Source organism: Myotis davidii, unplaced genomic scaffold (assembly GCF_000327345.1).
Source record: "Myotis davidii unplaced genomic scaffold, ASM32734v1 scaffold205, whole genome shotgun sequence".
In the NCBI taxonomy this organism is placed as follows: domain Eukaryota; kingdom Metazoa; phylum Chordata; class Mammalia; order Chiroptera; family Vespertilionidae; genus Myotis; species Myotis davidii.
Genome location: NW_006297573.1, coordinates 6,672,284 through 6,700,172, shown reverse-complemented (window position 1 = coordinate 6,700,172; position 27,889 = coordinate 6,672,284). Strand labels below are relative to the sequence as shown.

The 27,889-nt window shown below is 40.2% G+C and overlaps 1 pseudogene; it reads left to right on the top strand.

Moving 5' to 3' along the window:
• LOC102774038 overlaps positions 1-27,889 on the top strand; it is a 55,658-nt pseudogene that overhangs the window by 16,167 nt on the left and 11,602 nt on the right.

The window sequence follows — 27,889 nt, the reverse complement described above, 5'->3', positions numbered from 1 at the left end:
TAAGAACAGATAATTCCAAAATCTCTACCTCTAGTTTTGAAATGCCTCTCCTTAGCTCTAGGTAAATGTGTACAACCACCACCTGGGCTTTGCCTTCAAACTCAGTATTTCAAAAATTAATTTTATCTCCCTCCAAAATGTGTTCCTTTGCCTAAATTTTATATTTCGGTGATGATGACTCTTGGCTGCCTAAGCTAGAAATCGTGGGACCATTCCCACTTCTAATGATTCACTAAATACTCCTTTTCTTCTTAGACTTTTCCTTTCCTCTGAGCTGTGCTGTCCTAACCTGTGTTACATTCGTTATGCAGCACTTTACACTTTGAACTGTGATCAGCCTCTTCTTACATTTTTTCTATAACAGATGATTCTGTGGCCTTTAGGTCTATCGCATGTCACACTGGGAACTGGGTTTGCGTCCCTAGTTCATGCCACATTTATTTCTGAGTGGGGTCTCAGGGACCTGTCAGGGTGAGGCCAGCAGAGTTTATCAAGCCCTAACAGACCAAGATTTGACTGTGTGAAGGGAAGGTTCTGCGTCTGCCGGGCACGTGAGGGAAAAATGGCCCTCGTCCAAGAGCCACACAATTCAATCTACCCAAGATTCTGCCAGGATCCTGAGCTCAACAAGGCAGGGCTGTGGGGAGTCAGAAGGGTGGGGCTAGTCTGGATCTCCCCTGATGGGGAGGTGCAGGTCAGGCTTGGGGGAAAGAGGGAGGAATGGCCCCGCCCCAGAGCCACAAAACTCAGCCTGTTCCATATTCTGCCCAGACCCCAGCAGGGCTGGCTATAAGGAATAGAGAGGGTGGGGACATCTAGAGCCAACAGCATATTATTAACAACTTTCTATGTCACTAAATATAAACATGTAACAGTCTTACTGTAAAGAATTATAATCGGTTTCAACATTATATGCCCCCCCACCCCACCTGCCTCCAGGAACTCTTAAAATCTTTTTATTATAACTGTGCTGGGAGGATATGTATGATATTGTTACTCAAGAGAAAATAAAAGTTGTTTATCAAAGAAAAAATTATTTTACATAAGAGAAAGGATATAAAAGAATAATTTGTTTACACTCATAAATGTTTGTTGAATTGAATAAATGAATGGATGATGGCATCACCACTCCTTAGCAAAATGCTGACATAGGAGATATATCTTTGGTTCCTGCCTTCCTTTTCTGCAATCCTTCGATTATTCCTGTCTCTCCCAATTTATGCAACCTTTCATGTTGACCAGTCTCCTTTTCGAAAGAGAAAATGTAATCTGATAAAAACTCTCAGTGTGAGATGTGGGAGACCTCTCCCAGGAATACTCACGTGTTGAGAGGTCAAAGGGGTTGCACAGTTCAACAAAAACAAATGAATGACAAGTGAGGATAATTGGGGATTCATCAAAGGTGTTTGCAACCACCTCATGCTGCCTGTGAAGAGCAGAAACAAAATTCTTATAATATAAAGAAACTACAAAGTACTTATTTTGATTTGAAAAGTATATTGGGGAGATTGCAAAGTTTATTGTAGAGACCGTGTTCTTAGCTCATCTTCTCGGTTGCAGACTTGGTAACATGGGGTAAAAATGAGATGTATTTCAATTGTCTAAAATGGCCCTTGTAGTACATGGTTTTTATGTGACTAAGTCATATATTTCAACCTCAGAAACCATCATCCTTTATTCAATTGTTTAAAGGAAAAAGGAAACTTTTTCAGACTTGTCAATTCTATGGACAATTCTTGCATTCAGTCATTAAAGTCCCTTTTTAAAGCTCTTCAGGTATTTAAGTGGATTTAAAAGAAAAGTGCAAGACAGTTTATATTTAAAGAATTACGTAATACTGAGTTGGCTTCATCCATACTTTGTTTTTTCCAAACTCAAAGTGGCCCCCAGCTTTATGTGGAGAGTAACGTGCTCACAGTAACGCCGGTAGGCACAGCAGTGTCCCTTTTTCCCAGGCGGCAGGATGCCTCATCCCACACCCCACATGGCTAAGACGCTGCCCTACGCTCTGAGCTCTCCCCAAGCCTCGCCACATTCATGCAATACATTGTTTCACTGGAGAGGAAATAAGAAATTTCAGGGTGGGATCAGAATAGCAAGTCTGGTCTTTGAAAGGCTGTGACATTATTTCACAAGCCTCACATCCCAACGCAAGAATATTTTACACCATGGATACCATAAATTTCATCCAACTCTTTTTTAGTATCTGCTAAAATGTGTTATCTTTTATTCCTGTGAAGACATTAGCATGAAAAATTGAAGTATTCCCATTCTGCTAAATAGCAATGCTTCATTTCACTGGCATCCACACCTGCCACTGTTACTTTCTAAACCAGTAATATCTGGTGAGTGACATCACTGAAAGCTGTTTCTGTTAACCCCACCAACATGCTGTGGTATAAAGGAGGAAAACACATTCTGCCGCTTCCTCCTATGCATTTTTCCCCCAAAATCTCTCTTCCAAACGCAATTCATTTATTGAGTGTCAATTGTGGGAACAAAATTTAAATTCTTATTCTTCCAATTTCTGCCAGAGCCTGTGTGTGTGGGTGTGTGTGTGTGTGTGTGTGTGTGATGGTAACAGTAGTAAAATTCTAAGGGGTATGACATAGAGGCATCCACTTCCAACCAAAATGAATAACAGTGACCAGACTTACCCATCTACCTGCAATGACCTTTTAAAAATGCATTAAAGAAGTAGTTTTCAAGAAAATGGACATTAGAAAATTAAGGGCAATGATTACTAAGAGACAAGAAAAATGAGATGAGCCTTACTACTGCCCTGGCTTCCTAACTGAGGAGTGTTCCCCAGCTGCAGCACAGGAAAGGAGAGTGCAGGGTGAGCCCACAGGTGGCCTTGAGTTGAGGAAACAGAGCTGGAGGTCTGAGTTGACCACAGCACCTAGAATTCATAGGGAAGACTAGCCAAAAAGTACAGGGCTACAGATAGAGCTCTGGGGACCTACAATGGGTCTTCCTGGAGTATAAAACAATTATGCCCCATAATAGAATTCTGCCCCAAAATAACATAGTTGATGGGATTAGTAGTAGACAAGTACATTGAAATAGTTATTAAAACTATATCTTATGTTCACTAAGTTGGAGGAAAGATTGAACATGTAGAGACATGAAATATATGTAAAAGATGCAAGTCAAACTTCTAGAAATGAAAACTACAATGCCTGAGATGAAAAGTGCACCATACGGGAAAGATGTATCAGACGTTGCAGATGAAAATGTTAATGAACTTTCAGACATACAATTAGAAACTATCCAGAAAGAAACACAGAAAGAAAAAAGACTGAAAAAATAATGAACCTATCTTCAATGAGTTGTGGAGCATCTTCAAGTGGCTAAATATACACACAATTGGTATCAACAAAAGAGAGAGGGCAGATAAAATATCTATAGGTACAATGGTAAAATTATTCCAAATTTGGCAGTTGACTGCTGCTTGCTTGTTCTGCCATTCATTTTTGGAGTAAAGCAGTATGAGCTTATACCATGGACAGAAACTTGACCAAAAAGAGCACATGGAAAATACCTACCTGTTACTTTGTTAAGTTCCTTAGTCTCTTTGTGTGCTTTAAATCAAAGTCACCTATTTGTGTCTGTGTGCTTGCATACCCTCAATGAAATCTGCCTAAACTCAAAAAAAATTATTTTCCAAACTTGATGAAAACTATAGACCCACAACCCTAGAACCTCAACAAACCCCAAACACAATACATATGAAGAATACTACACCAAGGAACATCATAATTATACTCCTTAAAACAAATCATAAAATATTATTTTAAAGCAGCCAGAGATAACAAGGCACATTATGTACAGAAGAGCAAAGAATAAGAAGGATAACAGACTTCTCACAGGAAACAAGTGAGAAGACAGTGGAGCAGCATCTTTATTTTTTTTTTAAATAAATCTTTATTGTTCAGATTATTACAGTTGCTCCCTCTTTTCGCCCCCCATAACTCCCTCCATCCAGTTGCCACCCCACCTTCTGCCCTTACCCACCCCCCGTCCTCATCTATAGGTGTACGATTTTTGTCGCCAGGTCAAAGGTCATACACATGGAAACTGTAGCTATTTCCATCCGCAACGTGTCCCTGTGTTCGGAAAGGTCTCTCACAACTTGTTCACGCTCTACTCAGAAAGGGTGCGGAGCCACGTTAAGGCTTTTTAAAATAATGTATCCTCTTATGTTGAAAATGAGGATTTCGCTACCAAAACTGAGGAGAAAGCAACACTACAGCTGCTCTCGCCCCTCTTGCCCTTCGGGTGATAGTTGTGCGTGGGGCTGCGAGCTGGTTCACGGGCCGTCGACAAAACCATCTGGGTGGCTCGCGTTGTTCCGCCAGCTTCACAGGGGCCGTCACAGCCTCACACAGCCTCACAGGGGCCATTGCAGCCTCACACAGCCTCACACAGCCTCACAGGGGCCATCGCAGCCTCACACAGCCTCGCAGGGGCCGTCGCAACATCACAGGGGCTGTCGCAGCCTCACACAGCCTCACAAGGCACATGGGGCGTCTCAGCCTCACAGAGGCCATCGCAGCCTCGCAGGGGGCATCGCAGCCCCACAGGGGCCGCTGCAGCCTCGCAGGGGCTGTCGCAGCCTCACAGGGGCCGTCGAAACCTCGCAGGGACCATCACAGCCTCGCAGGGGCCATCACAGCCTCACGCAGCCTCGCAGGGGGGTCGCAGCCTCGCAGGGGCCGTGAAACAGCATCTTTAGAGTATTGGGAGAATAAAACTGTCAACATAGAATTTTATATCCAATAAAAATACCTTTCAAAACTGAAGGCAAAGTATTTTTTGAATGCATAAGGTGAAATAACGCATTAGAAACTATGTGGATAATATAAAAACGTTTTTCTTTTTTTAAATATATTTTTATTGATTTTTTACAGAGAGGACCTATGTTTAACTATTTTAGATATATACATAACCTAAAAAATACAAACTAATCCATATTGACAAAAAGTAGACAAATGGTTTTTTGGGAATTGAATGGAGTGGGGAGGGGATTTAACAGTCATGTACATATGCTAAATGATATTACTTTAAAGTTAAATTTTATAGTTTAAATAGATGCAGTTTCTCATGTCAGTTACACTTCTATAATTCTGTTTTTAAAATATAAATGAATGGCATCCCAACCATAAGTGAATGACTGATACATACTATATGTTTACTGAATATTTTTTGAGTCCAAAGTACTAGAAAAACTGGCATGTGGTTATAGTTGTCACATGTATCTGTGCCACGTTGCCTTTTCCCAAAACCTCGTGTGGAAGAGACCCATTCTATTAAAATATGCCCCTGCTCTTTTTATTGGCTACTGGGGATTCTTAAATACTGGATATTTTAAAATGCTCAAGGAAACAATGCTCAAGGATGGTAGATATTGCTCTCTGTCCACCAAATACGCATGATCTGCTTCCGTAATGTAGCGTTGAGATTGGGAAGGGGCTGCCCTTCAAGGATTACATTTCTCAGCCTCAGGCCATACTAAATAATTTGTGTGGCCTAGTGCAAAATAAACATGCAGACCCTTTTTTAATTTTAATTAATAAGAACTCCAAGATGATGATAGCAGACCATTGAACCCAGCATGGAGCCCTTCTAAGTATGGAGCCCTGGGCTGCACAGGTCACATGCCCATGAAGCCATACCTGCTTAGCCCTCACTGCATCTGCTGCAGGGCCTGGCACAAAGCCAACAAGTGAATGCTGTGTGCGGTAGCAGGGAATGAGCTAGAAAGCTGTAATACAAATTCCCTTTTGCTTCAGTGCCATGACCTTTGTGGCAGGGTTCAGGATCTGAAGGAGGGGCCGACGCACAAATGAAAATGCTATACGAGAAATATGAATTTAGAAGGCACAGGGGCCAGGTGGAGCCTCTTTCTTGAAGAGACACACCGACTTCTGACCTGGTCCGCTATTTATTTACATGAATACATGTTTGCCCTTTAATAATGCATACAGGCATATCAAAGGTAAAGTTTGGTAAATAGTAAAAAGATTATCAGGTTAGGGAATTGCCTAGAGCCACCACTATCTCAACAGACGTGGTGCTTAGTATCAGCCCTACTAAGGCACAAGGTCCATCGGCCTTCCGAGTACCTTGGTGCACTCTTGTGACAGTATTGGCAAGTGGTGGCTTCCCACATTTGAGGGATCAGAGCTTCTGGAATCATTTCAGAGTGTGCTCTATGCCCTGGTAAACCATCACTTCTAATGTTTTATCTAGAGAAAAATAGTTTAGACCGTGAGCAAAAAAGATCTCAGTACAGCCCTAGCCAGTGTGGCTCAGTTGGTTGAGCACTGTCTGGTGCACCAAAAGGTCATTGGTTTGATTCTCAGTCAGGGCACATACCCAGGTTTTGTGTTAAATCCATGGTTGGGGGTGCATACGGGAGGCTACTGGTGGGACATCAATGTTTCTCTCACTCTCCCTTTCTCTCTAAAATCAATTAAAACATATTTTTTTAAAAAGATTTCTACGTATCTACTTCTGCTCAGAGTAACTCAATTCTTAGATCAAGAAATGGTAGAAATTGGCAAAAGTGACCAGCTCAGATGATGCTAATTTCTTGCCATGAAATTATAACTGAAAACCAGTAAAATGGTTTAAGTTTGTGCTGGTTTATTGTCCTAAGCAGATGTGTCTTGCTTATCATTTGTTTTAATTATTCCTGATGTGTTGCCTATCACATCACAAGCTTCTTCAAAGAGAATGGAATAAGCAGTTGTCATAACAACACAGCTCTTCATTACCCTGGGAACCTTCGACAGCTTTATTTAGAATGAAGGAGAAAAAAGAACCCTAACCAATTAGCTTTATCAGTCTGATTCATGTTCTTCTTAAACTGATAACAGTGTTTCCTGAAGAACTTACATTTTGATGGGGAATGTGTCATGAATATTTATGGTAACATAAAACTCAGGAAAAAAAATTGGCAAGCTAATTCTCACTCAGAAGGTGTTTCTGGTCAAATTCCTGCCCAGTGATCCATTTGATTTTTCAAAGTGACTTTTATTAAACAAATCAAAGAATTAGTGGGACTTTTGCCAGCATCTACCTATCGGTTCAAGAACAGCAATGAGAACTATTTAGGCCTAAACTTTAAAGCCCAGGCTTCACCCGCAGCTAATTTGATTTGTGTTAACTTCGCTTGCATTCAGTTAAACCGGAAATGTTCTTGCCTGCTTTCTACCCTTCCTTCTCTGTGCCAGAGATACAGCGAAAGTCCCTAGAGAGTTTTAATTCTGCCCTTCTCTACAGAATTAAAAAGGCAGATGTTTTCTTCAGGCTGCAGGAGATAAGACTGAGAAGTAATTATTGCTCTGGTCCCAAATCCCACAGGTGTTTTCATTCCTGCCCTGTGACCACAGGAAAAATAAACAGCAAATCTGAGAAGGTCTAGTTGGGGTGCTCTTCAAGTTTAGTCTTGAAGCCAAATATCTGAATTATCTCCTGCAAGACAAAAACTATTCAGAAAACAGCAAAATTTTTTCTGTGAAGAACTAGATATTAACTGTTTTTTTTTTATTTTGTGGGACTTAAGATTTCTGTCGTGACAACTCAACATTGCCTTTGTTGAGTGAAATAGCCACAGGCAATATGTAGGCCAATGGGACTGGCCCGGTTTGGGTCCAGCTGACTCAAAAGGGTTCCTAAGAAATTAGATATCTACCACCAAAGGAACACATGCATAAATTCTTTAAACAATAGTAAACCCTTGAAAAGCATATTCACAAAGGTTTTCACATATAATTTCATTTAATCCTGAAATGAGGATTACTCTAAGAGGCAGCCATACCATTGTTTTTTCTTCTACGCTTGAGAAAACTAGACTTGGGATACTCAGGTAAATTCCTTGCCTTTAACAATCAAACAGATGATCTCTTTTTTAAAAAATATTTTTACTGATTTCAGAGAGCAAGGGAGATGGAGGGAGAGACAGAAACACCAATGAGAGAAAATCACCAGTCGGCCGCCTCCTGCACACCGCACATTGAGAATTGAGCCAGAAACCCAGGCATGTGCCCTGATAGGGAATGAAACCATGACCTTCTGGTTCATAGGTCTATGGTCAACCACTGAGCCTTGCCAGCTGGGCTGACCAGCTGATCTCTTGATTGCAGTTTCCATTATCTTTCCACCACACATCCAACTGTCTCATAAACAATGCACTTCATACAGATCAAACAAAAGAACTATGAATAACAAATTTTAAACCATGTCTTATGGCTAGATAAATGTGGTGAGTGCCCAAGAGTTTTTAAAAAATCTATCAACACACCTACGCTCTGTTGAGTAACCCCCTGATACTAACTCAAGCATTAGAGCAAGTATTTAGTAACCATAAAGCCAGAAAATACGGCATCCTGAGTCCCAGGGTCATTTCAGAATTAACTATATCAGCCAGTTCACACTGAACTGCCTGCCTTGCCAAAGTGAAACCAAGAAGGGCTTCATCAATTGTTTGGGGTCAAAGAAGGAAGTCTAATCCAAAATCGTCTACACTGAATCAAATGCAGGATCAGTTATTCAATGGGATTGACACATACTTAAATCCCACATATAGGAAAGATTCTTCAGTTACTGAAGATTGAGCAGGCAACTACGACTTAATTATGACAACTATACACAGTCAGGATACTGCATTAGGGAAGACAGATGCACCATCTGTTAAGGAAACATGATTTAACTGATTTTTCCCCCACTAGACTTTAGACTTGTAAATATTAACTCTACATTGTTCAGCTCAAATGAGAATCTCCATGAAAAACACTGCTGATGGGGCACCTGTAAATGATATCCTCCATATCCAATTCGATTCAATTCTCTAACATTTACTGAATGTCTCCTAGGTTTCAGACACAGTAAAATAATCTCTGCCTTCAGGGAGTTTATACTGTTAAGAATAAGAATAAAACATTTATACGCAAGATACATGGCAGAACATGGTGTAGGAAGGAGTTTAATATTACATGGATTCAGAGAAGAAAAGAGATCTGGCGAAAGAGAAGGGGGGTCTCACAAAGAGGATCAGGGGAAGTTTCAGAGTGAATTCACAGGAAAAGAGGGAAGACAGCTCTCCTGGCCCAGGAACTAGCATGAACAAGGAGACTGGGGAAGGAAACTGAATAAGGGGTTAGGTGGTTTTGTTTGCCACAGAGGTTAAATCGAGAAAGGCAAGATTCAACCCAGGAACTTCATTTTCTTTTTGGATTTAAACGGTGGGGTGTGTGTGTTTTGATTTGAGTCAATCCCACTTTCAAAAGTTGGAAATTTCACATAGGAGTTAGATTCCTAACTCTTCTTAAGAGCTAGTAAACGGGCTAAGCCAGTGTGGCTCAATGGTTGAGCATCGACCCATGAACCAATAGGTCACTGGTTTGATTCCTGGTCAAGGGCACATTCCTGGGTTGCAGGCTTGATCCCCAGTAGGGGGTGTGCAGGAGGCAGCCAATCAATGATTCTCTCCCATTGTTGATGTTCTATCTCTCTACCCCTCTCCCTTCCTTTCTCTCTAAAATCAATAAAAAAAATATTTTTTTAAAAAAGCTAGTAAACCAGAGGCACCATTACCACATGTCAACAATCAGAGCTGTGTACATGCTGACATTTAGATAGGGTGCCCTCTCCCATTTGTCTAATCCCCTCCAGATCCACTGTACCTGTTGATGTTACCTACATGCCCTTGATAGGCATTGGAATTTGCAACAACTAGTCCAGAGAAACACATGAAGTATCTTCTAAGAACCTAAAACAATTTCAATCTGATTAGAAAGGTGCTTAAAGTTATTCTGTTCACTTCAAAAAGAAGTGACTAACTATTAAGTTATAAGCCATGAATTAATGAAATAGAAAAAATAAATTGAGTCAGCTATACTGTGTAGAAGATTGGAAAAGATAATTGAGTTACGATAAGCTGAAAATTTTTCATTTGATTCAATAAAAAATGGTGAGCAAGTAAAGGTTTTTGTACAGAGGAGTGATATGATTGTAGCTAATTTTGGCTCTTTCAAATTATGTTAATTCTGACTAAAGTAAATTTTAAAATTTATACACTTTGTTTCAGCAAGTAAACAGGTTATTTTATGAACTATGTTGGAAATAAATGTACTGTGAAACACATTTATATTTTGATTTATAACTTGGTTGACCTCAATATGAATCATTTGTCCTATAACTGTTTTTCAGTACTCTACATGAATTTCAAAACATTTCCTATAAACTCAAGCATAAATATCTGTGGAACCAAATCATTAAAATACTTTAGTTTTACAAGTTGCATGTTTGCCTATAACTTTACTTTTCTGTATAGCACTTACAGGCAATTATTTCCAAATGAAAAATAATTTATCCTGAATTTATTCTAAAGACCATTTATAAGTAAAACACAATCATCTAAGATTTATGTATTCGAAAATTCTTCACATTTGCTGTTGACTTTTTTTGCAGTTCACTATATAAAATGCCAAAATGTCAGTTGATTACATAAATTTAAAGTTATTTATTTCATAACATTTATATATGCATAGTCAGCCTTTTGAGTAAATAGTATCTACATTTAGAACATTCGCTTTTTAATATATTCATATAATAAATTCAGTAACCTGTGACATAATATAGGTATCCTTTAAAAATGAACAAAGGTAATTTTAAACACCTTCCTGATGAAAATTAAATTAATTCCAACTCTCTCACCTTGTCAAAAAAACTATGTCACTGAGAGCACATCTCATCCTTCAACCTTTTTAAAAGTAATTTCTTCTTTTCATCCTATTACTTCTTCTTTCCTAGGTTATTAGTCATCTGTCCCTTTAAGATATTATATTTATAAAATTTTAACCCTGACTTGGGCTATTGGCCAAGAATAAGTCCAGCAACAACTACTAGTTATCTGTCAGCTGATTATTTCTCATTTCTATTGCCACTAGAGCCATTTGTTTTTAGAACTATAGTCTCTTTAGTTTATTACAAATGAGCTTGAATTTTACAACTGACTGTGAGTTGCACATAATTTTATTTCCTGAATAGCACCTGCCTGATGACAAAGTTTAAAATAATCTCATCTTTTAGGCAAGGGATCTTACTTAAGCCAACAAATGCTTACCCCTGAGAATAAAACTGCAAAAGAAGACTATAATTATTTTGATAACCATTGGGTTTCTCTAAGAGATGCGCACATATATGCACATATTTAAGTGATTGTTGTGCCATTCATACCTCATAAATCAATCTGGCAGGTCCTTATAATCACTCGTGCTTTTCACATACAAATCTCCTTTGTTTTTCAACATCTTCCTTGTGCTGCAATCCTGAGATCATGTGTATTATTCCAAAAGTGTTTCGCCAAGGAGATATAAGCAGCCTTGCCTATATTTTTCTTGATCTATAATGTGATTTCTTTGCTTAGTCTACCAAAAGTCATATTGCCTTTTTTTTTCTGCACCCCCTTGCATTACACGTTCATATGAATTTGCTACGAGTTATCACCCCAGGCCATTTAGCGTTACTACTTTCCAAATTTTTCCTCCTTTATGAGTGTCTGTGTTTCATACCACATTTTCCAAATACATTAGCTCCATTTATCGAAACATCAATATTTAAAATAATTCTGTGTGTTAGCAAAATTTCTCTTCACATTTTTATGCTCATACAAACCCCAGTAGGAATTTAGTGATGGTTTTGAGAGCCCCTCTAACAAATAATTGCGTCAATTTCCAAAAATATTACTGAAACTGAATTTCCTTCATTTAGACTTCTAACTTACTCCTGCTTAAGGTATTACGTTCATCTAGCATCATTGGAATTAGGTAATTTCTACCTCTACATGATCTATAGAGTAATGCTATCTTTGTGTGAAAGAAGGAATCTAAAACTCTAAATTATTAACAGCAGAGATTGAATGTGTGAGATGCTAAGTTGATAAGGAATATCATTGCTCACATATCAAAAACAGCCTTAGTACATGTCTTACAATAGTATCTGGTATTGCAGTTTAACTCATATATTTAACTTTTTATATCTTGTCTCCTCAAATGGATTCTTACAATACTTGAGAACATGGAGAGAGAGAGAGAGAGAGAGAGAGAGAGAGAGAGAGAGAGAGAGAGCATGCACACATTACTTGAGATTTCTACAGCTCCTACCACTATATAGCATGTATAATAGAGGGTTAGGAATATCTGAAGAAGGAAGGAAGGGAGGAAAAGAGGATGGACTAAGCAATGGGAATAAATGCCCTTGGATAACACCAGGATGGGAGAGGCTTGGGATCCAGGGCTTAGTGACCGTCCTGCCAACTCACTTGTACTAAAATGTTTACAGGCAAGAAGAGCAATAGATTGAGAGGTAACCCAGTCATGCAGTGTTCAGGCTTTTTTAAAGAAAAAAGCTATTGTAGAGAAAAGGGAAATTAAAAGGGGCTGAAATCAACATAAAATATAAAGCATTGCTAGAAAGCTCTGATACTCAGCAGGTTTCCCACAGTCATTCAGTGCATAGCATGGACTCAGTACGTGTTTGCAGGATCCACTAATAGTGGTATCACAGCACCCGTATGAATTCAGTCATAGGCCAGTCACTATGCAAACAGCTTTCTGTGAATTATCCATTTGGAAAAACTCATTAAATTTATATGAACAGGAATCAATTCATTTTATGTAAATACTTATTTAATGTTTATTGAATTCTTGCTAAACCTCTGTGATGGAAGTACAACTGTAATCCCTATTTGTACATTTATACAGATGAGGAAACTGAAGTAAAAAATGATGAATAAACAAGCTGACCCAAGCTTTTACACGTGGTTGGGAAGTGACTGACAGGGTTCAGACTCAGGTGCTCTAACTCCAGAGCCTGCGTTTAGGCACCCCTCCAGAACCCCATGTTACTTAGATAATACGTCTAACTAAGAGAAATTTATGCGATTCTGTTGACATGTTCTTGCCATGCTAGGCACCACATGTAACTGTAATAGATGAATCTTATATATAACAATATCCAAAAAATATGTTATAGCTTTGAGACTTCATTAAGAGATTTCTGGGGAATGCTTGAATCCATACACAGGACTGAGAGCTACATCCATTTGGCTATTCTAATTATAGACAACAAATGAGAAAAACTGTACAGTGAAGATGACATACCAATTCCTCTTAGGAACTTTAAACTACTATGAGCAAACGGAGAGCATATCTCTGCTTTGTTCTAGTCTCAATTCTCCTCTGAGTGGTGTCCCCATTCTCCTATATTTTTGTGTCTGGGAATGTCTTTCTGGATTTTGAGGTCTCTTGGGATGAATTCTTGTTCTTTTTATATGCAAATGCCTGTAATTCTCTTTACTAGTAAATAAATCCTTTATGAGGGCTTTCTTCCCTTCTAAGATGTAGAGTTCCAGGTGCTTATCTTCCTCGGTTCTTTTGTTTTGGGCTCAGACTAGTTTGTCTTATGAGAGCCTTCTCAGCCAATTAGTCTCTCAGAGAGGATCACAGTGTAGATTTCAAAGTCCACTATCGTTGGCAACAAGAAAAGTTTCTCTTTTGAAAAGGTATTTCCCAGTGTCCCACGCCATAATGCTGTCTGTCGGTCTACACATTCTGTTGGACGATGTGGCTCAGAGACATTACTCTTCAATCCTTTCATACTCGGTATCATGTGAGCTCCATTTCTACTTCCACACCCCCAATTCCTTCCCTGTGCTCCTTAGGACTAGCCTTTATTGCTAGTCATGTCAGGGTTCTTTGTGTCTTTTCCATCCTTTGAGATTTCCCCCTTCTGTGGTCCTTGGCCAAAGAACAATCTTACTTAGATAAGCCTAAATTCCAATCCATGCACACAAGGGGGTCAATTTCTGCTGTCAGTGATTCTGCAGTGGTTCCAATTCATCTTTCATTGACCTTTTGTTTATCACAGAAATAGGAAGTATCCCGAATGCTTTATTCTGAACTGTGAGTGAGAATATTTGTGATCTGATCTAGAGAAGTTTCCGTCACTCAACAACAACAAAAATTTAACAACTTCTATGTACTAGAGAAACAGCAGTGAACAAGACAAGCAAGGACTCTGCTCTCATGGAATTTACAGTCTATGACTTTGTCATTAGTTAATATTTATCAACTACTTTTTATATGGAAAACATATGTTAGGTGTTTGGGATGGCCAATAAGTAAAATCTCTTTCTCAACTGAATTCAGAAACAATTTAGAGATGGGAGAGATAGGCACATAGAGATCAAGCCAACAGCTTTATTGCTGTTAATGCTGATTGGAGACTGTGGCTTTAGATCTTCCTTTACTGCTGAATTTAAAAGACTGGTTTCCTTATGCACTGGTGTTGTTTGACAGCTGTGGGCCATTTTCCCCTAGAAACAGAGCCCTTACTACAGAGGGCTGACAAGAATGCATAAAACCAGTGGACATGCTCACTCTGGAAAAGAAAAGTCCGGAAGAGGCTGAATCTGGCATGTTCCCTTTCTTTTAAACTCAACAAATCAGAATAACTGAAAGGAGAGGCTACTTAGGAGTATTGTTCTAGCAGAAATCCCATCACATGGAAATGTGAGAACAAAGTGATTGTTTATACAAATAACGAATTAATAAATGAGACTATGAAAATAAGTATAGTTGAGTCAGGGAAAACTTACTCGTCCTTGGAACACTGAAGTTTATTGAGACTTACCAAAAATTCTCTACGAGTTGTGGCTCCACAGATTAACATTAATTTTGAGAGTTTGTGCCATGTAATAATTTCAGGAAATGGTCATAATACTAATGGTGATTTTATTTTAAAAGCAAAAGTTGCAGGCGAGGCAAAGATATATAGATCAAGACTTGCAAGCTTTCCATTCACATCTGAATTAAAGTAGACAGCAGCTTAAAATACAGTCCACATAACAGTGAAGACTAATGACGGTAATTGGAGGAAATATTTTAATGAAGCATTACATGCAGAGACAAATTGTTTGAGTAAGCCTATTATTGAAAATTTAGTATCACCTTCTTGTAGGTTTGGACTTATTAAACTCTTTTCCAATATAATCTAAAAAGAAACAAATGGTTTTCTACCATAACCACTAGAGTAACCAGCAATAAGACTTCAAGTAACTCTGGACCTTACTCCGGAGGCTGCTGCAAACATAAGACTCAGTCCTATTCCAAAGCTCTATGCTTGTTCCTAGATCAGGTCACCCTGCTGAATCCCCCAATTTAATTTAAATCTGTTATTTTATTTCAAGTGCTAATTGTCTCTCACTACAAACAGAGACTTCTCTCAGATGCAATTATTGGTATTACAATAGATAATCAACAGGAAAGCCTGAACACAGAGAGGGAAGGGTTGCCTTGGTTACAAACCTGAGGTGCTTTTATTATTACAGTTCTAGCCATGTTTTGAAATTTCCCAAAACACCCCAAGAACAAAGTACTGCATTTTTTTTTCTCTTCCTTCTTTGTGGCCCATTCAAGAAGTTTTAACCAATGTGGAGGCCTGGCCTTCTACAGATATCTGTACAAGGTCTCTTCAATAAATAACCCTCCAAAGCAGAGCTTTCATTTAGAACATTTGTATATACATGTTCATGCACTTCTACAGTAATAAGAAGGAACCACTGTTTCATGCTAGAGGAGCATAGTATTATATTTGCTTGATCCACAATCACATAATGCAGTCATTACTCCGCATATACTCTCATCTCTCTTTTTGCAAAGCAAACAGAAAAATAAATCCCGCTTAGCCCATTACTATCCCAGTCCCCAAATTGTATTTTCCCCCTGGAGTGCAGATTTAGTAGGTCCAGTAGGGCAGCCAAAAGGCAGACGTCTCTCAAGGTTCTGTTAGTAATTTTTGTTTTGCTGCTTTCCCATTGATTTGGGAAGTTGAGGTTTAAAAAGCTAAGATGGTTATACAGATAATGAACCATTAATATTAATAGCCATGTAGAAAGCACGTAGGAAAATCCACGTTATCCTTCACAGAACATCTTGTTGTTTATTAGGCTATATTAGTGGCCGGTGTGATCTTTCCCATCGATCATTAATCTTGATTACAGGAGACAGGTATTTTTGTTTATTTCCAAAATATCATGTGTACCCCCATGTGACTTACATTTCTTCTGCCTCAGTAAAGATATTCAGAAGTGTAAATGATAGCTACTATTTATTAAGGACTTCATACCTGTCAAATCCTGTATTAGAACCTTTAACAAATCCTCTACTATCTAAACATTACAACAATCCTATCATGCAAAAATTATTGTCACTACTTATAGTAAGGAAATGGGTTATAATATGACTTGAAAGGATAATTTTAATCCAAAAATGTTTTTACTAAGGAGGTAGCATGAAATGCTTATGAGTCAGACTACTGGATTTAAATCCTAGCTCCACTTAGGGCTGTATGATTTTTGGCAAGTTACTTAACCTCTCTTTGCCATAGTCATTTTATCAATGAACTAGAGGCCCAATGCACCAAATTCGTGCAAGGGGTTTGGCCCCTGCAGCCACGGCTTCATCCGGAAGGTCGTCTGGGAGGTCGTCCAGTCTAGTTACCATATTACACTTTTATTATTATAGACTAGAGACCTGATGCACAAAATTCGTGCAAGGGGCTCGGACCCCACTACCCCAGCTTCATCCGGAAGGTCGTTTGGCTGTCTGGTCTAATTAGCATATTATGCTTTTATTATTATAGATGTTTTTAAACATATAGTGAATTTTATATGTGTACAGTCTTTCCTAAGATCTGTACTAATACAGTTAAGGTACTTCTGGAAAAAGCTTAAACCAGGAATCAACAATATGGATTTTCACTTCATTATGAGTTTTTTGTTGACCTTCCCTTTGTTATCTGAATTATGTCAATAGCAAATAAAACACAGGGTCTAGTAGTATATGAAATTTTAAATTATTCAAAGACTGATTATATGGTTTGTGAATTACTGTGTCTCTTTTCATATCTCACACTTCCACATCCACTGGCATCTCCAGTAAGAGTGTGGCTTTGAAATGTAAAATTCATAAAATGGGATCTTCTCAATCTGAAAGAGTCTTAAAAGCTAACCATGCCTACTCCTTAATTTTGTGAGTTAAGCAATTGTTTTAAGAAGGAAAGTAAATTACCAAGGTAGGTGAATGAGTTAGTGGAAGGGATTAAAATTAGGCAATTTACTGGTAAATCTACTAGCTTACACCTCTAAGGTGCTTTGAGAGAAAATATGATAGTATTAATAAAAGTAAGATTGGAGAATTATATAAGGATTTTAATTTTCTGTCTTATTCCTACTCCTTTGGGAAATTGGAAATTGACTTTAATGAATTGTTTATATTCCTGGAAGAGACAGATAATGTTTCCTAATCCAGAGTCCCAGGCCTAACTGATGTGTGGTCTGGGACACACACACACACATATACACATATGTTCACCTTTGAAATGTTAATGTTGACAGCATTATTTTTCTTGTTCATGATTAGAGCTGAAAAGACTAAAGCATCCCCAGCCGATCTGCCACACTGAGACACGTATAAAATGTCCTTTCTGGTGATGTCCCTTGACTCAAGCACTGTCACTGACTAAGGCTGATATTACTTAGTCTACTTCCAACCAGGGTCCCTGCAACACCCACAGCGAGCTTTCAGCCTGTACAGGGGACTTTCTAGGAAGATCAGAAAAGCCTGGACCATAACTTGTCAATTCCCCCTGGCCATGCCCCTTGCATTTCAGATGTGTTTAAGGAGCGAAAACCGAGAAAGGAAGAGAAGGCAGGAGGTACACACTGAAGACATTTGACTGCTTCTGCAAAATGTTAGAAATAAACACTGCACTACGTGCACTAAATCTCTCTTGATGGCTCACTTTTGAGATGCTGATTAAAATTTGTCCATGGCCACCATTTTCCTCTAAGTAAAATGCCAGACAAGGTTCTTTGCGATTTTACCTCTGACAATTTATCCAGCTTCACTTCTCACTGCATTCACCCAGCACCACCCTCCTACCTCCAAAATCCCAAATCTTACAATTGAGCGATACTTAAACACTTTCCATTGTCCTTTTATCTTCCCAGGCCTTTTCACATGCCAATACCTTAGCTTGGAACATTCTTCTACTCTTTACTTGCTAATGGGGCCCAGCAGACTCACTCCACTGTTCTCTCCCCAGGAAACTTTCCTCCCTCCAGTTTGTCCTACGGGGAGTGCGAGTGCGGTAGCCAGCCTTTACGGTGGCCCCAATGAGCTTACCTCCTGATATTCATACTCTTTTGGTCTCTTCCCACACTGAATAAGTTGACCTGTGTAACCTAAGGAAATTGTCAAATGTGTGACTTTTGAGATTAGGTAATAATAAAAATAATAAATCCTCCCTTGCTCTCTCTTTCATTCCTTACTTGGGGGGGGGGGAGGAGAGCCCACAGCCATATCTTGAAATCATCCAATCAGCCCTATGAAGAAATCAATGTGGTGAAGCCATACGCCAACAGTGAATATCAACTCTCCAGCCATGTGAGTGAGCTGTCTCAGAAGCAGATCCTCAGCCCTACTGAGCCTTCAAATGACTGTAGTCCTGGCTGACACCTTGACTTTAACCTCGTGAAGGCTCCCAAGCCAGTAATATTCAGCTAAGCTACTCCCAAATTCCTGATTCACAGAAGGTAAGTATTTGTTGTTGTTTTAAGCCTCTATGCTTATACAGGTACAGGGTCTCTCTCCTCTATTTTTCCATAGCATCCTGTGTTTCCCTCCATCAAAACCTACTTCTCATTGTTTATTTACCGATCTGCCTTTTCCACTAGCCTGATGTCATCTTGAAAGCAGAGACATAGCAAGTCATATTATTATTATTACTACTACTACTACTAGAGGCCAGGTGCACAAAATTCATTCATGGGTAGGGTCCCTAGGCCTGTCCAGCAATCAGGGCTGATCAGGGCCTTCCGGCTGCCGGCCAGGGCCTTCCTTCATTCTGTGCCGCCCCCTGGTGGTCAGTGCACATCATAGCAAGTGATAGAACTCCCAGTCTCCTGGTCAAACTCCCGCAGGGACACTTTGCATATTAGCCTTTTACATATATATAGATTATTGATTTCAGAGAGAGGAAGGGAGAGGAATAGAAGCATAGAAACATCAATGATGAGAGAAAATCAATCAGCTGCCTCCTGCATGCCCCCTACTGGGGATTGAACCCACAACCTGAGCATGTGGCCTGACCGAGAATCTAATTGTGACCTCCTGGTTCATGGGTTGACGCTCAACCACTGAGCCACACCGGCTGGGCGCAATTCATCTTTTAATTTAATTTATAAAGCTTCAATGGTCCAGAGAAGAACTACTACTAATGACTATACAGGTTGTAAAAATGCTCAAAAGTGCCTACCGATGTGCTAAGCAATGGAGATCTAGCCCATGCTCACTCAGCAAGTCGAATGTCCTGGTGAGGGCTGCTGCCACTGGAAGAGAGAGGCACTCCTTTCTTTGTACAAACAAAGGCACTTTTACTCACTAAATCTTGTCAAGGGGTCACCATTCTAGTTCATCCACTGCATCATTAGGGTACATTCAGGAGAGAGAAACCATACAGGGAAAGTTTAATATCAAGACTAATTATCACCTGGCCACAGTGGCTTAGTGGCTAGGCTTCGACCCATGAACAAGGAGGTCACAGTTAGATTCCCGGTCAGCGCAGATGCCCGTAGATACCCAAGTTGCAGGCTTGATCCTCAGTGTGGGGTCGTGCAGGAGGCAGCCAATCAATTATTATTCTCATCATTGATGTGTTCCTCTCTCTCTCTCTCTCTCCCCCTCCCTCTCCCTTCTTCTCTGAAATCAACAAAAACATTTTTTTTTTTTTAAAAAAAGATAATTATCTACAATAGGGGACTAGAGTACTAGGGTGTTAGCCACTAATATTAGTACAAGAGTAACTGATATAAGGATCAGCCACTACATCCACAACTGAGACGAAGTACCCAAGTAAGGAATAATTATAAGGGAAAAACCCGACTCTCCAGGGCTTTTGCTGCAGAGAGCGTGGCAGGGTCCGCTAAACGGCAGGGGAGTTTGCTGAGGTGCAGCAAGAGCAGAACTTGCTGGGAAGCCAACCTTTGGCAAACTAGAGGGAGATACCAATGGGGAGGTGGCACTCATGCCAAAGGAGAGCACACCCTGAAACCAGGAAGAGAAAGCCCCAGCTTCCCTGTGTCCCTCCAGTGCCTTCTACTGACAGGCATAACTTAGTGCTAGTTGGCATGGGAGAAATGTTCTAGCATCATTAGCAGGGCAATGAAGAGAGGATTTGTGGCTGAGAGGCCATCCAGATTGATAACTGGCACATCCAAGGAGAAAGCAATCCTCTTTCTCATTTGTCATTCATGAGGGATTCCTTTCTCAGACTGTTATGACGGCATTCTGTAGCCCTGGTGGTTTTTTAAAGAATCATGAAAAAATGATTTAGGGCACTTGGTGTCTCAGGGTTGTTCTTGGTCTGGTTTGCTCTGAGCAACTGTAATGCTCAATGGTTGCTTCTCAGAGACAATGTGTGCTAGGATAATCTCTTGGCTATTTCTACTGACCGTGCCTTCAAACTGAACTTAGTAGCCTCTTGGCTCTTCATGTCTCAGGCCTGACTGAGTTCATCTATATGATTCCTGATCCTGGTGGCTACATTTCCCACGACACTGTAGCCCATTACTCCTTGAGCATTGATGTCAACAGGACACCTGGACACCTTCTTATTACAAATGTGGGCCTTGCAGTTGATGTTGTACATAGTGAGGAATGTGACAGATGGAAGATGAAACCTTCTCAATGCTGGAGCTAATGAGGATACCGGACTTCTATCATTTTAAGACTGCCTGGCTCTTAACAACACTTTGGTTTACAATATCTGTCAGAGAGGAGTGTTGCTTTGTGGCATCAAATCACAATAGTATCTTTACTAACAGGGACAGAGTAGTAATAGATACTCACATAGAGTTACACAGCATGAAACTGTGGCTTATCATCTCTATTTGTATTATTTTTCTATAAAATGAAATAGCATCAATATAAATACCTAGCAGTCTCTGTTAATCCTACTTCTCTGAAGACATATGCTAATTACATGCTGAAATAAAAGTTCTATTTCTAATGTATTAAGGGCAGAATCAATGTCAATTAGTTCAGTCAACATTTATTGAGTCTGGTGAAGTTACAAAGAAAGAAGATTATATTCTTGCCTTAAAGTCACATGCAATCTAATATTTCCTGCCATGGCTTTCTGTGGGATTCTGTATGCTACACTTTTTTTTACAGTACTTCTCCTCTTTTTATAATACTTTGATATTAAATGAAAGCAGAAAACTGGAGAGCTGCACCATATGACTATCTGGATTTTGTCGAGCATTCCTGTAAACAACCTCTCCTTAATCTTGAGATGCACATCCTCACCTACTAAAGAGTCTTGGGAAAGGTAAACATTTGGAAAGTAAATTTAACCTACTTCTATCAAAATGTCTTTGGTAAGCAATTTCCAAATGCGAGAGAAGTGTCACACAGAACACAATCTACACAGCAGCCTTGAGTGCTTCGCAGTAGTTCTGGGAGACATAAAGAAAAAAAGGAAGATTTGCAAGCAATAAAAGGTAGTGGGCCTAATAACCATTACTTTAAAGAAAACAAACACAAACAGCTACTGTAAATCAAACTTATTCAGCAATGATGTCTTTCTATAGAATTTAGAGGCTATGCTTGATTAATACTAATTCAAAAAAATGTAGGAATGATGCTATTGAGAAAGGAAAGGGATCAGAGGTACAATGATGATAATAAAAATAATCATTATAATGCTAACAAGTACTCCCTGAACCCCTTCAATGAGCTGGGCGCTATTTTAAGCCTCTAGGTAGTGTATTAAGGTTCTCCAGAAAAATAGAAACAATCTGGAGAACCCTGACATATTACACATACACATGCAAAACATACATATGTGAGATATGTATATACACATAGGTAACATGTATATGACATTTACATGTATACATGCATATGTGTATTAGAGAGATTTCTTACAGGAATTGGCTCAAGCAATTATGGAGACCAAAAAGTCCCATGCTCTGCTGTCTGCTAGCTGGAGACCCAGGAAAACTGGGGTGTAATTCAGTCCAAGTCCAAATACATGAAAACCACGGGTGCTCATGTCCAAGTACTGGAGCAGATGCACATCAGTTCAAGCAGAGAGAGTGTCTTTTCCCTTCCTCCACCTTTTTCTTCAAATCAGGCCCTCAATGGATTGGGAGATGCTCACCCACATTTATGAGGTCTTTCTTCCTTACTCAGCCCACCAATTTAAATGCTAATCTCTCCTAGAAACACCCCATGCCCAGAAATTACATTTTACCAGCTATCTGGGCATCCCTTAGCCCAGTGAAATTCACATAAAATATCCAACCATAACGGATGGATACTGTTTTTATCAACCAGTCTAACTCCTCTTTTAACCACACTGCTCCACTGCCTACCAGTATTTCCCCAACTGAAAACAGAAACACACTCTTTAACACGTGTTAACATATTTATGGAAAAGCATGAGATTTTCATCAGTATTAAACTATAAAATATAGAACTCTTAGTTGCTATAGTCTTTACTAAATAAATGGGAACAAAAAGAAAATAAATATTTAAGAGACTGGGATTTGCCAAACACCATGGTAGGTGATTTGATATATACTATCTTGTTCATATGCACTCCTGATGTTGTGTGTGATACTTGGCATCTTTGTTTTTACCCTCTGTCAACCCTGCCTTCTGATGACAGTATCAATGCTGGGGGAATGAAAACAGATGTCCTGGAAGCCCTTGAATAAACACATGTTGTGGTGTGGCAACTCAGAGTGGTTTGGGTGACGCAGAACAGAAGCCCCTCAAAGAAGAATCATAATTTTCTTAAGACTCTTTTGGTTTTTTTATAACAGAAACTCACACAAACACAGTTAAGAAAAAATAAAAAGGGTTTTAGCAGAAAGTCATATGAGTCTCCCATGCAACCAACTGCAAGAAGGGCATCCACGTCTCTTGCAGATAAGAACTGGGGAAGAACATGTTGCTAGCGTTTGCTCTCTCCTTCCCACCAACGGTGCCGCTCATCCCCATGGCTCTCTACAGTGGTTCTTTTCTGTGTCAGCCTGCTGGCCTCTTCTCTTTCCTCAGGTGTCTCTCAGTCACCCAACCCAAGATACTTTCAGCAACCTTGGGAGAAAGGAAATGTTTCACCTAATTCAGCCTTTGAATGCTCTGCCCTTAAATCCAATTGTCTATGACCTGAAAAGAAGGGTCAGAGTCATAAAATAAAAATGTGCAGCTGTAATGGCTCAACTTAGGCCAGATGAGTGTATGGGGGAAAGAGGAGCTGGAGGCAATTTAATCAATATCTATTCTATATCTATTACTGCCACAGTACTTCCCATGGAACTTAAGATACTTGACCTCTGTGTGCCTCAATTTCCTCAACTGTGAAATGGGGATAGTAATTTTTTTGTGAGGATTATTAATTCATATGACATGCTTAGAATGCAATAAATATTATCTGTTATTACTGTTGTTCTTTGCTGTTATTGTTTGGGGTCAACTCCTAACACCTGTAAACGCAATAACTTAGAGATTAAATACCATTCACCACACTCCTTTCCTACATGAAAAATTTAAAAATCCATAAATTTGGAGGTAAAAATATTGAAAGATTCTAGAAAAAGAGGAATGGGAGGTATAACTCTTTTAGAAACACTGCCTAACTCCCCAACTATTATTTGTCATAGCAATGACAGTGACCTATCATTTTAGGTTACTCACATTTCTGCACTCTAGACATAAATTTAAAAATTTTGTGGTTGATAAACAATGGAAATTTTTTGATTCCAAGGAGGAACATATAGAAAAATGAGTCTTGGGCAGTGGTCCTTGGGGCAATTGGCTGAACTACTGTAATGGAACTGTCCAGTCAATTAGTTCCATTTAATTGGCTGGTAGCTTGACCACTGTATAGAAACGCTCTGAAATGTGGGCATTGTTGAACAAAGCAAAACAAAGTGACCCATTAAAATAGATTGCAATGGAAGAAATAAGGCTCTGCTGGGACTGGTGCTGAATACGCTGACCCGTTCTGAATAGCAGAGGCTGTCTTTTCAAATCTTCATTATTTGGAGTCACTTTGTGATTTCTGGTATAGATACAATTCTGGAACCATTCTCTATCCCTTGAAACAATCTCCCCTCCATCTTTAGACTTCTGTGTAACATAGTAGACAATTCTTCTAATTCTATTCAGTGTCTTAATTCGTATTCTTTCTCTGAAATCTAAAACTATACACTTAGTTTAAAGAATTTAAAGAATTTTCTGGTTTGTCCTATAAAAGGGAAAACTGCTTCTTCTTTTTTTTTTTCCTAGATCGGTGTCCCTACCCCTCCACCTCCCTGTATTAAGTTATTATTCACTTTGTTCTGCCTTCTCACTATAAAAAAATTAAAAAGTTATTTTTTTTTAGTTCTTTCCCTCTGTACTGTCACTTCAGATTCACAGTTGCTAAGTGTTCCGGGAGCCTACCAAAGGGACTTTCTCATGGTGTGATTTGCAAACTTTGAAATAACACCCACCAGCAGAAGCACCATATGCTATGAAGTTACACAGTAAACTGACAGGAGCATCTCATTTGTCATTTGAAATTCAGAAAATGTCAGCAATTTTCATACCCAGCCATTGCCTAAATGCCTCTTTGGTTAGCAAGGAGTAACATGTACTAAAAATGCACATGAAATATTAAGCTTTTTATTCTAATTCTAGAGGGATAATAATAGCAATGCCAGTATTAAGACCTATACAACTTGATGAGCATATGGACAGACTTATCAAATTTCTATAGTCATTTTATATTCTGTGCATGTATCCCTAAATGAATGGTTTTATCTGTAAGGTTTACGGCACTTAGACTGTTCACATTCTATAACATTGGTGATTCAAATGTGCCTTTTTATGATAAAATATAATACCAAAGAATATTTTTAAACCATTAAAGGCAAATTTAACATAAAACACAAGCTGTTCCCTTTGTGATGAAGCTGAATTTTCACCCAGCTGCATTAGCTACAACAGAGCCAAGAGAGAAAACTACTTGGCAATTCTTCCTAATTAAAGGATGTTAATTACTGCTAAATACTATACACTTTCCATGTTATAAAGGCTCACCTAAATCAATGTTATTATAATACTAAAGAATTTAATGATAATTTCAGGTCTAGACATTGTGGCCAAAGTACCCATCAGTTCATACTTTTAGGTGACTTCACAATGAAATTTCTGAATCAGCACTGTATAAAGACTGGAATGGCCTCACACATTCAGCACATCTTGTATGTATTAGTCATAGTACCTGGTGGTGTCCCTTCTTTTGCAGAAGCAGAGGATGTGTGAAAATAAAGAATGGAACACAGTCTCTAGGTGTTTACTTCACTCTGAATTTGCCTTTGGCCAGCATGGCCTCTCTAGAATAGAGGATGTAAGACTGAGCTCTCCACTCTCTGTATGACCAGTGGATCATGACCAGTAGGGACAGGGAAAGTAACATTTACTGAGGCTTGGATGCTTTCTCATTTGATACAACAGTCCTTCAGGGTACATATAAATACCCCGGTTGGCATATGAGGATTTGAGGGCTTAGAAGTGAAAGCTTCTAAGTGTATTCAATTAATAGGTGGCAGAGCTATACTCCAAGCCCATTCTGTCTGACCTTGATCCACAGGTTCTTTCCATTTGTTCCCTGTTATAAAAGGGAAATATGAAAACATTTTGCTTTATGGGCCAATATTCTACCTTCACTTATCACTTGGCCACAAGTCCTGCTCTGTTTATTGGAAGCTTGGCTCAAGTGGTGACTACAGACTTGGCTCTACCACTGATGGAAAGCATAACCTAGAAAAGTCACTTCATGCCTTTGAGCATCAATTTCCTCACTTACAAAATGAGTAATGACCCTAAGTCTCTCCTAAGATTTCAATGATGATCAAAGAAGATAATGCCTCAGGAAAGAAGGTATTTATAAAACTATCTATATATCTATATATATAAAAAGCCAGCTACCTGAACAACCAGAGACCAGAACACCACTGCCCCTTGCCCAGGCTGGCCTGCCCCCCAGGGAGTGGTTAGGGGTGCTCCTAGGCAATGTGATGCGAGTTTGATGGGGGAAAGTGGAAGAAATAGAGGGGAAGGTCTTAAGGGTCTGCGGGGTTGGGGAGGTCGGTCTGGGGTAGGTTTAAAGTGTGCTGGAGAAGGAAGAGGAAGATCCAATTGGAAAATGGCTCAGCACAGTACCTTTCTCATTGCGAACCAGGACTGCGCCAGCTGTGGACTGAATGGGCAGTTGTCTCATGAGTGCGCTTGGGACCGACATGTTCATGGCGGCAGCAGTTCTCCCAAAACGTCACTGATTCAAAATAGGAAACAGCTATCAACCTCAAAGAGCAGAAAAATCCTCTCCAACTAGAGGCCCTGGATGTTGCATCGGGACTGAAGGAAACACCATTTAAGGAGGTTTGCTGTTCCCTTGCAGCCAGGAAGATCAGAATTAAAGGTTTCGTTTGTTACCTTGGTTTGAAGTGGAGGACAAGAGCAACGAGTACGACTCTACAAGGAGTACACAGGCACCTCCCAGGAACTGCAGATGCAGTGCACCACAATCAAAGCTCTCAATGAAACCATCAAGATCTTCAAAGAGCAGGGCCAGACTCAAAAGAAGTGCAACAAGGAGTACCTGGAGCGCTTCTGGCGTAAGGGCTATGAAAAGAGATGCAGAGGGTCCTGTGGAACTCAGAACGGCTCCAGTCTCACATCGCCAAGATTTATGAGAGCTGCGGACACAGGTGTACCTTCCTCATCCGTGAGAGCAGCCAGCGGGCTGCTGTGCCTGCTCTGTGGTGGTGGACGGGGATACCCAGCACTGTGTCATCTACCGCCCGGCCACTGGCTTGGGTTTTGTGGAGCCCTACAACCTGAATGGGTCTCTGAAGGAGCTGGTGCTGCATTACCAGCACACCTCCCTCCTGCAACACAACGATGCACTTACCGTCACACGGGCACATCCCTTGCGAGCCCCAGGCCCCAGGCGCCCCTCCTACATCCCGCTGACTCATACAGAGCAGGACTCCATATTTCTGTCTGTCTCTCTTCTTTGTGGATCTTTCTCTGTCTCAATCTCTCTCTTGCTTTCTCTGAGTCTCTCTCTTCCTGTCACTTTCTATCCCCATCTCTGTCCTCTCTGTCTCTCTTAGTCTCTGTACCTCTAAGTCTCTGTTAGAAGAGCATACCTCCTCCACCCCATGTCCCCTGTCCCCACGGGCACTGCCCTCCCCTGGCTCTGGCTGCCCCCACCAGTTCCTACAGTTCCCCCAAGCTCCCCCTGCCTGGACCTGCCATGTTTACAAAGGCCCCTGGGGTGCTCAGCCCCAACCTGGTGCCCTGACTTTTAAGCCACAGATCTGGGGTCAGGGCAGGAAGAAGGCAGAAAGGAACTTTCTGGGCCACTTTCAAGAAACTCAGCTGTGACATTTGGGGCTGGGCGGGGCCAGCCTAGGTTCTGCCCCACCCCACCCTGCCCCCAACTTTCTCTCCAAACCCTGAGGTGAAACTCGCACTGGTTACCCCCACATGGAGCTGCTGCCCAGAGCCCTCCTCCCCCAAAAGCAAAATTATTAAAAACTAGAGGCCCAGTGCACAAAAATTTGTGCACTCAGGGGGAAGGGGGGGGGTCCCTCAGCCCGGCCTGTGCCCTCTCACAGTCTGGGACCCCTTGGGGGATGGCCACCTGCTGGTTTAGGCCCGCTGGTTTAGGCCCCCTCCCTGGGGGAGTGGGC